This window comes from Xenopus tropicalis, chromosome 2, assembly GCF_000004195.4.
Source record: "Xenopus tropicalis strain Nigerian chromosome 2, UCB_Xtro_10.0, whole genome shotgun sequence".
In the NCBI taxonomy this organism is placed as follows: Eukaryota; Metazoa; Chordata; class Amphibia; order Anura; family Pipidae; genus Xenopus; species Xenopus tropicalis.
This window is the reverse complement of record NC_030678.2, coordinates 110925817-110940586: the sequence shown is the minus strand read 5'-3', so window position 1 is coordinate 110940586 and position 14770 is coordinate 110925817. Positions and strand designations below refer to the sequence as shown.

Sequence of the window (14770 nt, the reverse complement as noted above, 5' to 3'; positions counted from 1 at the left end):
AAAATTTAGATTTATTTTGTGGAAAATAAGTATCTTAACTGTCTAGTATGCATATGCCTTCTTGTTTTGTAGGGTCACACTGTACATTTTTCACTGGAAGGATTTCTGCACAGTTTATAGTTCCTCTCATTTACAGGAAATGGTCACAATTTCATCAAATGTTGTTATGGTTAGTGATGAGCGAATCTGTCCCGGTTCACTTTTTATTAAAAATTTGCAAGCCACCTTCAAGCACTTTGTACAAAAGGTAAAATATAATTATTTTCTAATGAACAATATTATACAGGTATAGGATCTGTTATCTGTAAAGCTGTTCTCCAAAAAAATCTGAATTAAAGGTAGGCCATCTCGTATAGACTCCATTTTAATCAAATAAATAACATTTTAGTAATTATCTTCCTCTTTTCTGTAATATTACAGTTTTTTGTACTTGATCCCAACTCTCATATAATTAATCCTTATTGGTGGCAAAACAATCCTATTGGGTTTAATTAGTATAAATGATTTATGATTATTCTCTAATGAACAATATTACTACAGGTAGGCCATCTCGTATAGACTCCATTTTAATCAAATAAATACCATTTTTAGTAATTATCTCCTCCTTTTCTGTAATAATACCGTTTTTTGTACATGATCCCAACTATCATATCATTAATCCTTATTGGAGGCAAAACAATCATATTGGGTTTAATTAGTTTAAATGATCTTTTAGTAGACTTAAGGTATGGAGATCCAATTTATGGAAAGACCCCTTATCTGAAAAACCCCAGGTCCTGAGTATTCTGGATAACTGATCCCATACCTGAAATGCAAATGCCTCTCTCAATCTTTATTTCACAAACAGAACTTATTATATTCCCCCCATAATGTGAATGTTGGAGAGTTTGATATACTCACTGATATAGTTATGTTTACCAAGATGAAGACCTTTCTGTTCCAAAAGTGCACTTTCCCTACCAAAAGTATCTGTAATATGCAAGGAATCCTCCAATCAAACATTTATTTTCCACCAGGACAGTTAAAAACTCCACACATTTATTCTATGCATTTGTAACAATAACCAAGCTAGCCATTAAACTATTTTATGTAACAGTGTTTATTTTGCTAGCAACAAGTGTTTATAAAACGTAGAACTTGAAAAATAAATGAAATAGTTCAGGGATGAATTAAAATTCCCTGCACAAAAGTTTTTAAGGAGTAAAATTTGGTATATGTTTAGTTTAAATGTTTCAGTGTTAGCATTACCAATAAAGACAGTAGGTTTTAGGTTCCATTCCATCTGACATGAGTTTGACAAATGTATTCTACCTGCAAAAGCACCAGAGGTATTAAATACAATGTATGACTGCAAACAATATTACACAGCATAATCAGGGCATACATTTCTTTAAAGGAGAACAAAAGGTTTGATCAGTAAGAGGGTGCCAAAATGTTAGGCACCCTCCAGTGATTATAACTGCTTACCTGAAACCTCAGCTGGTGCTCTTGTTATCTAAAAACTGCACCGGCCTAAGATATTTTTGTGGAAGACCCTTGTCACCAAAAGAGGAAAACGATTGCGGAAAATTAGCTTTCAGAAAAATACCAGTTAGTCAGTTAGTCTGCTAACAGGAGCATCAGTACAGGACAGTGGTCCCCAACCAGTGGCTCAGGAGCAACATGTTGCTCACCCCTTGGATGCTGTGCCCAGTGGTCTCAAAGCACGTGTTTATTTTTTAATTCTTGGTTTGAATGTAAACTTCTAGTTAAAAACCATATTTACTGCCAAACAGAGCTCCTTATAGGCTGCCAGTCTACATAGGGGCTGTCAAGAAGCCAATCACAGTGCTTGTTCCCCCAGGAACATTGTTCATGCTTGTGTTGCTCCCCAACTCTTTTAATCTAACTGCTTGATTTAGCACATTGTTTTCATGCGTCTGCTGCTACCTTGGAGCCCCTGGGCAATCATGCCCAAGGGTCTGCTCAACCCCTGTTCTGTTCATTGCCTAGGGTTGTTGGAACAAACAGAAAATGGGTGTGGCTTTAAAAGCCACGCCTCCTCTCCCCTTCCTGAAAGTACCCTAGCACACAAAATCTGCTATGTGGCACTAAGGGCATTGTATCTACAGAACATAGCTTTTACATTCTGCGCCACTTAAAGGGTTTCTTCATAAAAATTAGATTTTTAGTTACCATATGGTGAGAGAGTATGTAGGCTTACCAGCCCCATCAAGACAATTCTAACCACTTGCAACATTGGGCACAGAGCTATACAATTCTGATTCTGTCTGCATGTTTAACTGAAACTTTGTAACTTAAAGGCAGCCTAAATACCCTAATCAATAATTACCCAGAATCATCCTTCCAAACATTCCAATAAGTGACCAACACATCCTAGATTTATTTGATGACTAGAAAATACATGTTTTGTTGTTTTATTATTGTCCTGTGGTTTCACAAGATAAACTATAGGGGTCATTTACAGGAAGGAAGGAAGGAAAGAAGGCTGTGTGCAAAGTGCAAAAAATGTCCACAAAAAGCCATTTTTTTTGCAGGTAGTAAGAACAGGGCTGGCCTGTGTCCCTGGATCCGGCACTGTGACCTAGCACCAGATTTTTATTTTTTTTTTGTATTCAAATCTTTATTAATGCACAAAAACAAACAACTTGTTTTATACATTTCCTTGTGGTCTTAAATACTTTTATATTGTACATTTCTTCATTTAGGTCTATTCTGCAAGATTTGTATACAGTAGGACATATAAATTTCAACAAGGTAAGTAACTTAGTGCTATGAGATAATTCTGTATTAGTACTATCTACTATTATTTTGCTTTGTCTTATTCGGTAAATGCATATTTCACAATATGTCATGAATGTTTAAGTATGAGACCCATGGTTGCCAGGTTTCAATAAATTTTTGTGGCGTGGGTGATAAGGAGGATGTGATTTCCTCCATAAGATAAATTTCGTTTACACTCGATAACCATTCTTCTACAGTGGGAGGGTCATCGTTTCTCCACTTCCTGGGAATTAGGATTTTAGCAGCTAATATCAATTGCATCAATAAACTCTTTTTAAATATTTTTTTGGCTTTATCTGTATGTAGTAGCAATATCATTTGGGGGGAAAACCTTATCTGGCAACCCAGGATCTCACTACTTATTTGTTCAATCTGTTCCCAGAAGGTTTTCACCTTTGGACATGTGTACCAGATGTGGGAGATTGTCCCACTCTCACCATTACATCTCCAACATTTATCATTCTGTATCAAACGCATTTTGTAAAGTATGATAAGATCTTGTATGAATTTTCTTGGAATTTGTTACTTATGGAACATTTCGCTACAGTTCTGAAGATTCTTTCCCACTCTTCTTCCACTAGGTCGATCTGGAGTTCCTGTGCCCATGTGCGGGTAAAGTGAGGCAGAAGTTGGCATATTTACTTTGGATAATAATTTTATAAACAGTTGAGATTAGATGTTTAGGACTGGTGTTCCTATTGCACAGGCGTTCAAGGTCCGTTAGGGGTCTAAGAGGTTGCTGTAGGTTATGTAGTTCTTTAAGAAAGTTCTTTATTTGTAAATATCTCCATGAATCCTTCTTAGTCCAGGTGTCTTTGTTGATCATTATTGCTGGTGGTTCTGTGGCTGTTGCTAGGACATGTTGTAACTGTAAATTTTGTATTCCAAACGCATTGTTCATGCCTTTGTCCATGATTCCTGGTGGAAAGTCTAAATTGTCTCCCAGTGGTATAAGTGGAGATGGGAATGGGATAAGATTATATTCCTTATTAAGATTTTTCCATGTTTCTGTTAGCGCTTGAATTTGTGAGTTTTGGCCTATGTGTAGTTCCTTCTTTTTCTCTTTGTTCCAGACTACATTTGCTAATGGATGGCCTGCCCATTGGTTTTCTATTTTTATCCATTGTTTGTCGTTGGCTGTATAGGTATGTTCCACTAATTTAGACACAATACTTGCTTGGTAGTAGGAAAAGAAATCTGGTAACCCTAGGCCTCCTTTCTCTTTTGGTTTATATAGGATGGTTTTTTTGAGTCGCGCTTTTTTCTTTGTCCATATGAATTGTGACACCATGTGTTCCGTTTGGTGAAAAAAAGATTTGGGCAAAGTGATTGGTAGTGTTTGGAATAGGTATAGCAATTTAGGGAGTATTGACATTTTGATGATGCTAATCCGTCCCGTCCAGGTGAAATGGTTGTGGTTCCAGCTTTGTAGTTGGGTGGATAAGTTGGATAGCAATGGTTTGTGGTTGTGTTCATAGATTTTGTGTAGATCTGTCGGTATGTGTACTCCTAGGTATTGTATTATCTCTGTTTGCCAATGAAATTTGAAGTTGTTTTTTAGTTGAGTAAGTAGTTTCCCTGGGAGCACTACTGGAAGTGCCTCCGATTTAGTCATATTGATTTTATAGTTTGATAAGTCTCCATAATTTTTGAGTTCCTTCATTGCTATTGGTAGGGAGATGAGTGGTTTCGTTAAGAAAAGGAGTAGGTCATCAGCAAATGCTGCTATTTTGAGCGGTTATATCTGGGTTTTGCCTTAATGCAATCAGTAAATGTTCCATACAAAGGACATAAAGGAGTGGTGAGAGTGGGCACCCTTGTCTGGTACCATTTCGTATTGTAAATGGTTCTGAGAGTATACCATTAATTTTAATTTGAGCCAGTGGTGTTGTATAGAGTGCCATAATTTTATTTATGAACATTGTACCCATTCCTGAGTTTTCAAGTACTTTTTTTAGGAAAGTCCAATGAACTCTATCGAACGCCTTCTCTGCATCCGTTGAAAGAAGCAGAGAGTGCGTTCGATGTTCTTTCGCCCAGCACATCATGTTTATTATCTTCATTGTGTTCTCTTTACCCTCCCTGCCTCGGACAAAACCTGTTTGATCCCTGTGTATCCATTCTGGTAAGATGGGGTTGAGTCTAGTTGCTAAGATCATTGTGTATATTTTAAGGTCCAGATTCAATAAAGAGATGGGTCTGTAACTGCTACAATTGGTAAGGTCCTTCCCGGGTTTGGGTATGACTGAAATGTATGCTAGCAAGAATTCCTCGTTCAGAGGTTTTTCGGGCCCAATCTCGTTAAAACAGTTTGTCAGCATAGGGGCTAAATAATCCGATAAGTTTTTATAAAACTTACCAGAGTATCCATCTGGGCCTGGTGCCTTCTGGAGTTTTAAGTTTTTAATTACTTCTATGACTTCGTGGAGTTGGATGGGGGATTCCAGTTCTTGTAATATATGTTTCTCTATTCTTGGTAATGCATTTTCAGTAAGATAAGTTTGTATCTTATGTTCTAGTTTTATTTGGTTAGGATGTTGGGGAATATTGTAAAGGTTTTTGTAGTAGTGTCTGAAGGCTTCTGCAATTCTATTTGGTAGTAATTGCATAATGCCTTCTTCATTTTTCACTTTGTGTATATATGTATCTTGTTGTTTCTGCCTTAGTGCTCTAGCTAACAGTTTACCCGTTTTATTCCCGTATTCATAGTATTTTTGCCTAAGTCTGGTCATTGCATATTTGGTAGCACTATTGGATAATTGTTTTAATTCTCTCCTTTTTTCCGTCAGCAGTCTATAGGTGTCTAGTGATAGGTTTTGTTGGTGCTGAATTTCCAACTTCCCTATTTCTCTAATTAGCTGGGTTGTCTTTTTTTGTTTGTGTGCCGTGTTTGATCAAAATACCCCTTAAGACGCATTTTAATGCTTGCCATTTTGTAAGATGAGAAGTTTCATCTGTTTGTGTGTTTTGTTTATAATCTTTAATTGTATCTATAATTTCTTTGCGGCAGTCTAAGTCTTCTAGTAAGCTTTCATTAAGTCTCCATTGCCAGGTGGAGGGGGTTTTGTTGGGGATATTTAGCTTTATTTGTACGGCTGCATGGTCGGACCATAGTATATTGTCTATACTGGCTTCTTTTAGCCAGTGTAGGTGATGTTGTGAAATAAATACATAGTCTATTCGGGCATAACTGTTTTGTGTGCTTGAATAGTGTGTATATTGTTTTGTGGTTGGATTATGAAATCTCCATGTGTCAATCAGTCGTAAGGACTGCAAGGATTTGGAAGCTGTTTTTAATTTAGAAAGTGGGAGTACGGAGCTTCCTTTGGAGGTGTCATTTTGTGGGTCTAAAGGGAAGTTTAGATCACCCCCTATGATGCATAACCCATTTGCAAAATCTGTAATTTTTTCCTTGAGTTTGTTCAAGAAGGGAATCTGATTTTTATTTGGGAAATAAACACAACCTATAGTACAGGGTGTGTGGTATAGCTGACCTTTAATGAATAGGTATCTACCATTGGGATCACTTAGGGTATTTTCCAGTTGGAAGTTTAGGTTCTTGCGTATTGCTATTGCTACCCCTTTAGTTTTTTGATCTGGGTTATTACTATAATACCATTGTTAAAAGGTGCCTAGCTTATGCATTGGTTGTGGAGTATTTTTGAAATGTGTTTCTTGTAATAAAATAATATCACCCTTTCCTTTCCTCATTATATTTACTATTTGCCTTCTTTTCTCAGGAATATTGAGACCGTTTACATTTAAAGAAATTACTTTAACAGTGTTATCCATTACTAAATTGTGGTAAGTATATTTGTTCACATCTATGACATTTACCATTGCACTTATTGTATTTCAGACAGTATAGTTTTACCTTGATAAGACAGTATTCATAGCAAAATTCAACTTGTATAAAACAAATAACAATAAACTGATTCATTAGTTTAAACCATAGCATTGTTAATAAAAACATATTATGTAACCTTTCAGAAGTTGGGCTTTGTGCTCTAAGGCAGTTTCTCCTTGACAAATCATTTGTCTTGCCCATATATCGGGGGGGTGGGTGTGCCATACCAGATTAGGCTTCAGCTCAGCAGGTACTTATTAAACTTAAGTTTTTAATTTCGTGAGGGTGTGTTTCCCTTGTTACATAGCACATCATTTTTCATCCTGTATCCTTAGTTTTGTCCTGGGGAGGTAGCTTTTCTGGTGTTAGTTTCATCTTTCTCCTTTTGGATTTAGGCGTAGTTACTTCCATCCATGGTTCTTTGTGTTGTAGGGAAGTGGGTTTGGGAAGCTGCACAAATTTGACCCATTCTATCAAATCCAGATTTTCTGCTTTGCATGCTTGAAGGAATGGGTGTATGTCTTCTGGGGTTGTTAGGGTATGTGTTTTCCCTTCTATTGTCGCTTGGATGGAGAATGGGTAGCCCCAGCGAAATAGGATTTGTCTCTCTTTAAGCATATCTGTCAGTGGCTTCAGTAGTTTCCTTTGTTGGAGGGTAAACCAGGACAGGTCTTGTAAGATAGCAATTTCTGTGTTTCCATGTTTAACTACTTTCAGTTGGCGTGCTTTAGTTAGTATCTCTTCCTTCTTTGTATAGCTTAATAAGCAGCATATAATGTCTCTTGGTTTTTCAGTGGGGAGACCTCGTGGCCTTAATGCCCTATGTATTCTCTCAATTTGCAGATCGTTAGCAGGCTGTTGGCCTAGTATATCATTGAATATTGCTCGACTGTTTGTTTCAGAATCGGCTGGTTTATCGACTCAGGAAGGCCTCTCACTCTTAAATTGCATCGTCGCCCTCTATTATCAAGGTCCTCAACTCTGCGGGTGAGTAGTTGTATTGCCCTGCTTTGTGATTCTGTAACCGTTAATAAAGATTCTAAAGTGTTTTCCACTGACTCGGCTCTGTGTTCTATGTCTGCTGTCTTGGAATGCAGGGCAGTGATCTCGGCCTTTAGGTCTCCCACTTCCTCCTTTAGCGTCGTTTTAATTTGCGTCGCTAAATCAAGGAAATCTTGTTTTGTAGGCAGAGTTTTAAGATATGAAAGAGTACCTTGATCTGTATTAATGGATTCACATTCAGAGTCTGCGTCTGTGCCATCCGGTTTGCCTGTCTCTGAGCTACCCTCGTGTGCGTCGCTGTCTTGCTCCGCTGGTGTTAGAAACTTTTTCAGAAACTTCTGTGATTCGGTAAGTCTGTTCCCCTTTGGTTCTTCCCTTTGGGGATCTCTGTTTTTACTGTGTTTCCCCATGTTTAGTAGGTTATTTCCTCACGATTGGATCGAGCTGTGTCGCAGCTCCTGAGCTAAGCGTCCATCTTAGTTGGCGTTCAGCCACGCCCCCCAGCACCAGATTTTTTATGTGGCACAAGATATACAGCACAGTCATTCCCCCAGGCACTAAGGGACGTGCAAAATAACTTGCGTAATGTAATATATAAAAGTGGTGGAACTGGTTAGTCAAATTATGTTGGCAGTTATATTGACTGAACTTTTATCTTAAGTAGGGGACCCTAATAAATGATAATCACATAAAAAGACAAAGCAATAATCCAAAGCTGTTGGCATCAACACTATTTGGACCTATATTTACATATACTCTTCAGGTTTACCAGATCATGCACAAAATAATGCACACATCATAAACATCATCTTGATGGGTTGCCATGGTTAATGATGAATGAAACTTTGTGGCAGGCATGGACTCGGCGTTCACCAGACAATTTTTTTTTACACACGTCATTTTCGGTGTTATGCAAATTTTAAGATGTTTCGCAAATTTTTTCGAAGATTCATGTATTTTTTGGCGGGACAGATTCGCTCATCACTAGCAATGATTGTATTTTAAATAAAATGCTATCAGTCTGCAGTCAGTGCAGCCATGCAACTTGCATTTATTAGATTGATTGATAGATGATTTTTCATTTAAATGAAATAAGGACCTAACTCATTAAAGAACTGAAGATGATGCACTGGCTGTCTCAAATAATTTTTCAAGATATCCCAGATAGTTACATTTTCTAAGATGGATACTAACAGGATATTTTCTATCAACAGAAGATCACAACAGAAAATGCAAGTATGATCTTAAAACATGGTAGGGTTTTTATTTTTTGAAAAAACATTTTTTTTATTGAAGAATTAAAAAAACAATCAATGCCAAAAAACGACAGTGAGGTTAAGATCTCTTAGGCTTTCTGACATTGTTAACTGCAAAGACAATATTGGATTGACAGTAAACATGTCCCCATGGGTTTGATTGAAAATTCATTATTCAAATTGTTGATTATAATATAAAGTCAATGAACATATTAAGACTTCAGCTATTAAGAATTCAACTTTTAAGTAACTTACCTCAAGTAACCATTGGCATAGCCAACACTCTATCTGCAACGGCATTAGACCAAGGGCTTATGTACAGAATTGATATCATTTTATTCATCAGAGAACTGGCATCTTAAGTAATATTAACTACAATGCAATATAAGTGGAAATGCAATAAAGCCATTACTGCATCCACACATGTGCACAAAAGTCCAGTGGTAAAACTAAGAGCTAGAATGATTTTAAAATTCTATAAAAGCTTTACTTTGGTGGCTGACAAAAGTGGTTGTACTGATTCTGCTCCAAAAGACCTGTTTTTAAACCTGTTTTAGAATACCCATCTCCATATACAGCTCCATGTCCTCCCATTCCAGTGTTTCCAAAAAATGCAAATTAATTAAGAATCAATATAATATCCTTTTTATAATCTCATTTATTAAATAAGTACAGGGTGTTTAGCTGCACATCAATAATACCTTATATTAAAAAAGTATTCACAGTAATTTCTCTGTTGCTAATACTCCCTTGAGTTTCACTAACTTGGTGGCTTTTACTTGTCTAGAGATCTACTCTTTTTCTGCTTGAAACCATCAGTCACTTGGGTGTGCTATCTATTACTATTAAAACCAGTGAAGGGAAATCCCAATTCTGAGTACTGCAGTAAATAAAAGGAAGGAAAGAGGTGCAGAAAAAGATAAAAATCAAAGATTGTGCCGAAAGAAAAAGGTTAGAGTGTTTGTAAAAATAGAGGGTGATCCACATTGGCAAAGGCCAAGAGAAAAGGTATCAAAGTTTGGAGACAGCAGTTTCTGATGCATTATGAAAGAGGTTACATAAATATAAAGTGCTGTGAAACTGAGGGAAGATCTCTGGGTGCACAAATGCAAAAATTGCCATCTGTGGCTGAAATACATGGACATTTAAAATACATTTCCAAATGTTTATTCTTCTTAAATAATAAAATTTGGGAGTATTCTGAAACTATAACCTGCTTTATAACCAGCTGTTCTTAAACTGCCATCACTGCACAAACTGCTTTTAATATATTACATTGAATGCAAGGTACCCCCCCAGTCTCTCCAAATTCTGCACCAAGAGATTTAAAAAAAACAAGGGGTGCTGATTTTTCTCCCTTAACCTAGACTCATCACATCTACTGAAATTAAGAACAGATTAGATTTTTTTCTTTTAATGTTATTAGCCTTTGCACAAATTCACTAACCTTTTGGAATATATCTTTGATTTATCCTGTACATAGTCTTTTTACTGTATGGCTTAAACAATGGATAACGTACTGTAGGGACTGTTTATTTTGCTATGCAAAGCAGAATGGTTGCTGTTTCCACATAGAGGTCACTATTAGCCTGGAGGTATATGCAAATTATTCACACCATAGCCTGGCACCATAAATAGCATAAGTAAACGCAGAAAAAGAGAAAACCTTAAATAAATAACATTTGCCCAAGGAAATGTTTAACTGCACCCATTGGTTTGTTTTCGAGAAAACATTAATTCTACTTTTGTCATAACTATAAGTTCTGTTTTAGCATAGTTAAATACATCTGTAGATAACTGTTTCTTTGGTTTGATTGAGGGTTATCATTTTCTCCCCATCTGCACCCTTGTGTCATTCTTTTTGGAGACATTGAGCATATGATGAATTTCAAATGGCCAAGCGTTTACAATTTCCAAATCTGCCAAATAGCGAATCAACCTTCATAATTAAAGATGACAAGCTGACAGAAAAATAAATGTAAAAATGTATTTGTATATGAATTTTTGTGTCATGCAGCCGTCTGTGCACTTGTTTTGTCCCACCATAGCCGAGGGCCTTTTCTCCATACTTGAAGCACATTTTTATAAGAAGGTCTTCAGACAGCTCCCCTTCGCCCTAGTGAATTTGCTGATTAATTTTGGATGCTCCTCTTAATTAACACCCCAAAGGAAGTCTGGATTTTCTAGCCTATACTCAGTGTAAAACAAGTGAATCTGAAGAACAATGACCTAAGGAGACAGCCGCACTCTGGCCGAATGACATTACAAGAACACTGAGTATCTCACAAGTCAGAACGTGTGCGGGCAATGCCTAGAGAAAATCTAGGCCTTTAATCAAGACACGGATGAGGTTCTTATTAGTCTAATTTCATTTTCTTTATTGCAGGAGAAGACAATTCAGGATGGATGCCACCTGACAGATGAAACATGGTGCCCTGCTCAGAAGCTGGTGCCACTGGCCTTGATTAGTAATTGGTGCCATCTTTATTTCCGGGCAGGTACACTGAAGATGAATGAGATTAATACAGTGAAGTGATGTGTTAAAATTGTGCCAATCAAATGCTAAAATGAAGACAGAATTCAACATAAACAGTTCAACTGGTCACATATATACATATACATATATTAGCTTCATTATGTGGTATGCACAGGCAAATATTCTGAATTCTAGATTTTTTTTTAAAAATTAAGGCTTTCAGTACATGGCAAATATAAGGGAGACTATGCTAAGTTTATATGACTGTTGAGAGGGTGTCGTTTAATATCTATGCATCAAAAATAGTATAAACATATACTATATATATATATTTAATTGGATTTGATGGGACCTGTTTTGCAAGAGAAGACCATAAAACTGCCATAAACTGCAATATTTATAGTAAAAGAATTAACAGTTGTTGCTGTCGCACATATAAAGAATTTCATACATGTCTATCCAAGTTTTATTACTCTTAATTTTTGGGTTCTTTGGCTTTTATTTTTTTTAAAGGTTTACTGTCATCTATAATAGTTCGAATGTTCTGCTTTTGGTCTCTGGGTTATGAATCTTACATCAGGAAAATGCACTTTGGAAATCAAAATAAAACCAAAGTACTTCCCGCAAGAGTTATGTAACTTATATGCACAGACTTTCCACTTCGCAATATTAATCATTTCACAATGAGACATAGAAAAACTAATACATATGAACCAATGGTCTCTAATTATATTGGTCCACTGCAGGCTTTCATTTACTTTCTCCACAGCTTTTTTGAGTCCATATTCAACACTGAAGTTAGTATTTTAAAGACTGGCAGTTCAAATTCCAGTGTGATCTACCCAAATACCAGTGTAAAGTTTGTAATAATCTACTATTTATCCCCAGTATACAGTAACCTGGTCTGGCAGACAGAGATTACCACCTAAAATGACATATGCAAAGCTTGTTCCAGTTTTATTAATGCATGAGAAGCATTCATCAGGGAACAAATATTGGTTTAGTTTTGCAAGCCTACATCATGTTTCATGCGGTAGAATACATGACCTGGAATACACTTTGCACCTGTTAATTTGCCCCATTTTACATTTTCCTGATTTTACAGACTGAGGTTGGAAGTGTACATAAATTGGATGTGTAAGGGGACTGCAGATTATGTAAAAAAAGAGATGTCAAGCTAACTATGACATGGAACCAGGGAGAAAACATCTTAAAGATACAAAAGGGGGATCGATGAATTCAATGATCTCAGTAGCCAAAACAAAGTTCATGTCTCTCTTCAATCAACCTTCTTGCATTGTACGTAGAATGGACTAATCGACTGATTTAGTGGTCTGACATTACCGATGGTGAGTGGTACGCTATGGGATCATTAAAAAAAATAGACCCATTATAAATAAATGAGTTATAGCTTTTCATACATAAGCTATATTTTGTATCTTAAAACTGTATTACAAGATTTATTGTTATTTTACAGTATGCACCTATTAACAACAACCTTTTATCAGTCATCCAACATGTAGGTAAGGATGACTGTTAATATTAATTTAAGCAATTTTTAATTAACATATTTAGCTTAAATATATACCAGCTATTTGTTATGTAATATCTATATATTGGGCTACCAAATAACCAATCACAGTCCCTATTGGTCACTTCCAGGAACTTTTTTATGCTTGCGTTGCTCCCCAACTTTTCTTATATTTAAATGTTACTCACAAGTTCCTGCTCACGATTGGGGACCCTAGGTCTATAATGTACTAAACTAACCCTCCATATCATTCATTTCACTTCCTTGGAAGTTTAACTGTCCAATAAAGCAAGTAGAATATGCATTTGACGTTACTAATATCCATATTTGTATGATGGAAATATTCAATCACCAAAACTAAAATGGGTTTCATATCAGAGCTGAAGAGACCATACCCTTAGTTACTGTGAGGATGGAAGCAAACAAGATTCAGTTAATGGTTTATCACTTGAAAACTGATGTAAAAATCTGCAAATTATTTTTTTTCAGAGACTATATCATCCAATATAAAGCACTTAAAAAGGTATAAAGCTATAAAGGCCTTAATTAGACAGTAGTGCAATGTTTATCCTCTTAAGGGTACAGTATTTCAGCATTGTTCGTGTCACAGCAAATTACTAGCTGCTAACTGAATGTGACACCTGACTTTAAAATTCAAGTCACATATCAGTATCAAAGTTGGCATCACAAGACATTTCAAATTTGCAAACTTTCATACATCTGACCCCGCTTTTCTGACAAGTGACTGTCAAACATCAGATTCATGTGTCAGAACCAGAGCACCTTAAACACGTTTTCTGCATGACTGACATCATTAGTCATTGTCAGAGTAGAAAACACCCTGAACAGTTTTTCCTTGCCACTCTGATACCTAACCTAACACTGCCTCTAAAAAGTAACTGTCACTCAGTTCTCAGAGAGAGATTTAGAATGAAATGAATCAGATTCCTTGTCCTATCAGATCTGAATTTCTGAATGACGTGACTGTAAAAGTTTCAGGCAGTGTCAAAATCAAAAGACCAGAAAAAAAATCTTTTCTATCCCATTTTGCTATATTACTAGGATACTGACAATTAACTCACAACAAATTAATGTCACAACACAGGGGGACCTGAAACACATCAGAATGCATTTTAATAGACAAAAGTATCATCCACCTATCTACCTATCTATGATATATCTCTACTCCAACACAAAAGAAATATGTGCCGGGTGATGTTATGATGGCAGATTCTATTAATGCCTTTAAGAGTGGTTTGGATGATTTCTTGAACAAGCATATTATCCAAGGCTATTGTGATACTAAGATGCACAGTTAAGGGTAGATTTAGCAAAAATTGAGATTTGAGCTCACCATACAGACTATTTCACCCACTTTCCATCCATTCCTATGGGATTTTTACAAGCATACTTATCAAATAGTGATCTTTCACCCATTAACAAAGATATGTTTTTTAAAATCCCATAGGAATACATAGAAAGTGAGTGAATTTTTCTGTGGTAAACTCTAATCTTATATTTTGGTAAATTTGCCCCTAACTAAAGATCATAGAATCACAATAGCCTTGGATATTGAGCTTGTTCAAGAAATCATCCAAGCCATCATTAAAAGAATCTGCCATCACAACATCACTTGGAAGGGCATTCCCCAACCTCACTGCCCTCACCGTGAAAAACCACCTACGCTGCTTCAAATGGAAGCTCTGTTCACCTAATCTATAGGGGTGACCTCTGGTGTGCTGATTGTTTTTATGGGGAAAAAGGAACATCCCCTATCTGCCTTTAATGCCCTCTAATGTACTTGCACAAAGTAATCGTGTCCCCTCGCAAGTGCCTTTTCTTCAGAGACAGTCTAACCTCATAGTTTAAATCTC

The 14770-nt window shown here is 36.4% G+C and overlaps 1 long non-coding RNA gene across 2 annotated transcripts; it reads left to right on the top strand.

Moving 5' to 3' along the window:
- Positions 1-2707: 2707 nt before the first annotated feature.
- LOC105946715 lies at positions 2708-11984 on the top strand. Of its 2 annotated transcripts, none has more exons than XR_004221346.1 (5): positions 2708-2757; positions 6525-6588; positions 7475-7618; positions 7818-7981; positions 11276-11984. It is a non-coding gene; the product is annotated as an uncharacterized LOC105946715 (long non-coding RNA). The 2 variants fall into 2 exon arrangements; XR_004221345.1 differs by lacking the exon at positions 2708-2757 and adding an exon at positions 3367-3396.
- Positions 11985-14770: the final 2786 nt, after the last annotated feature.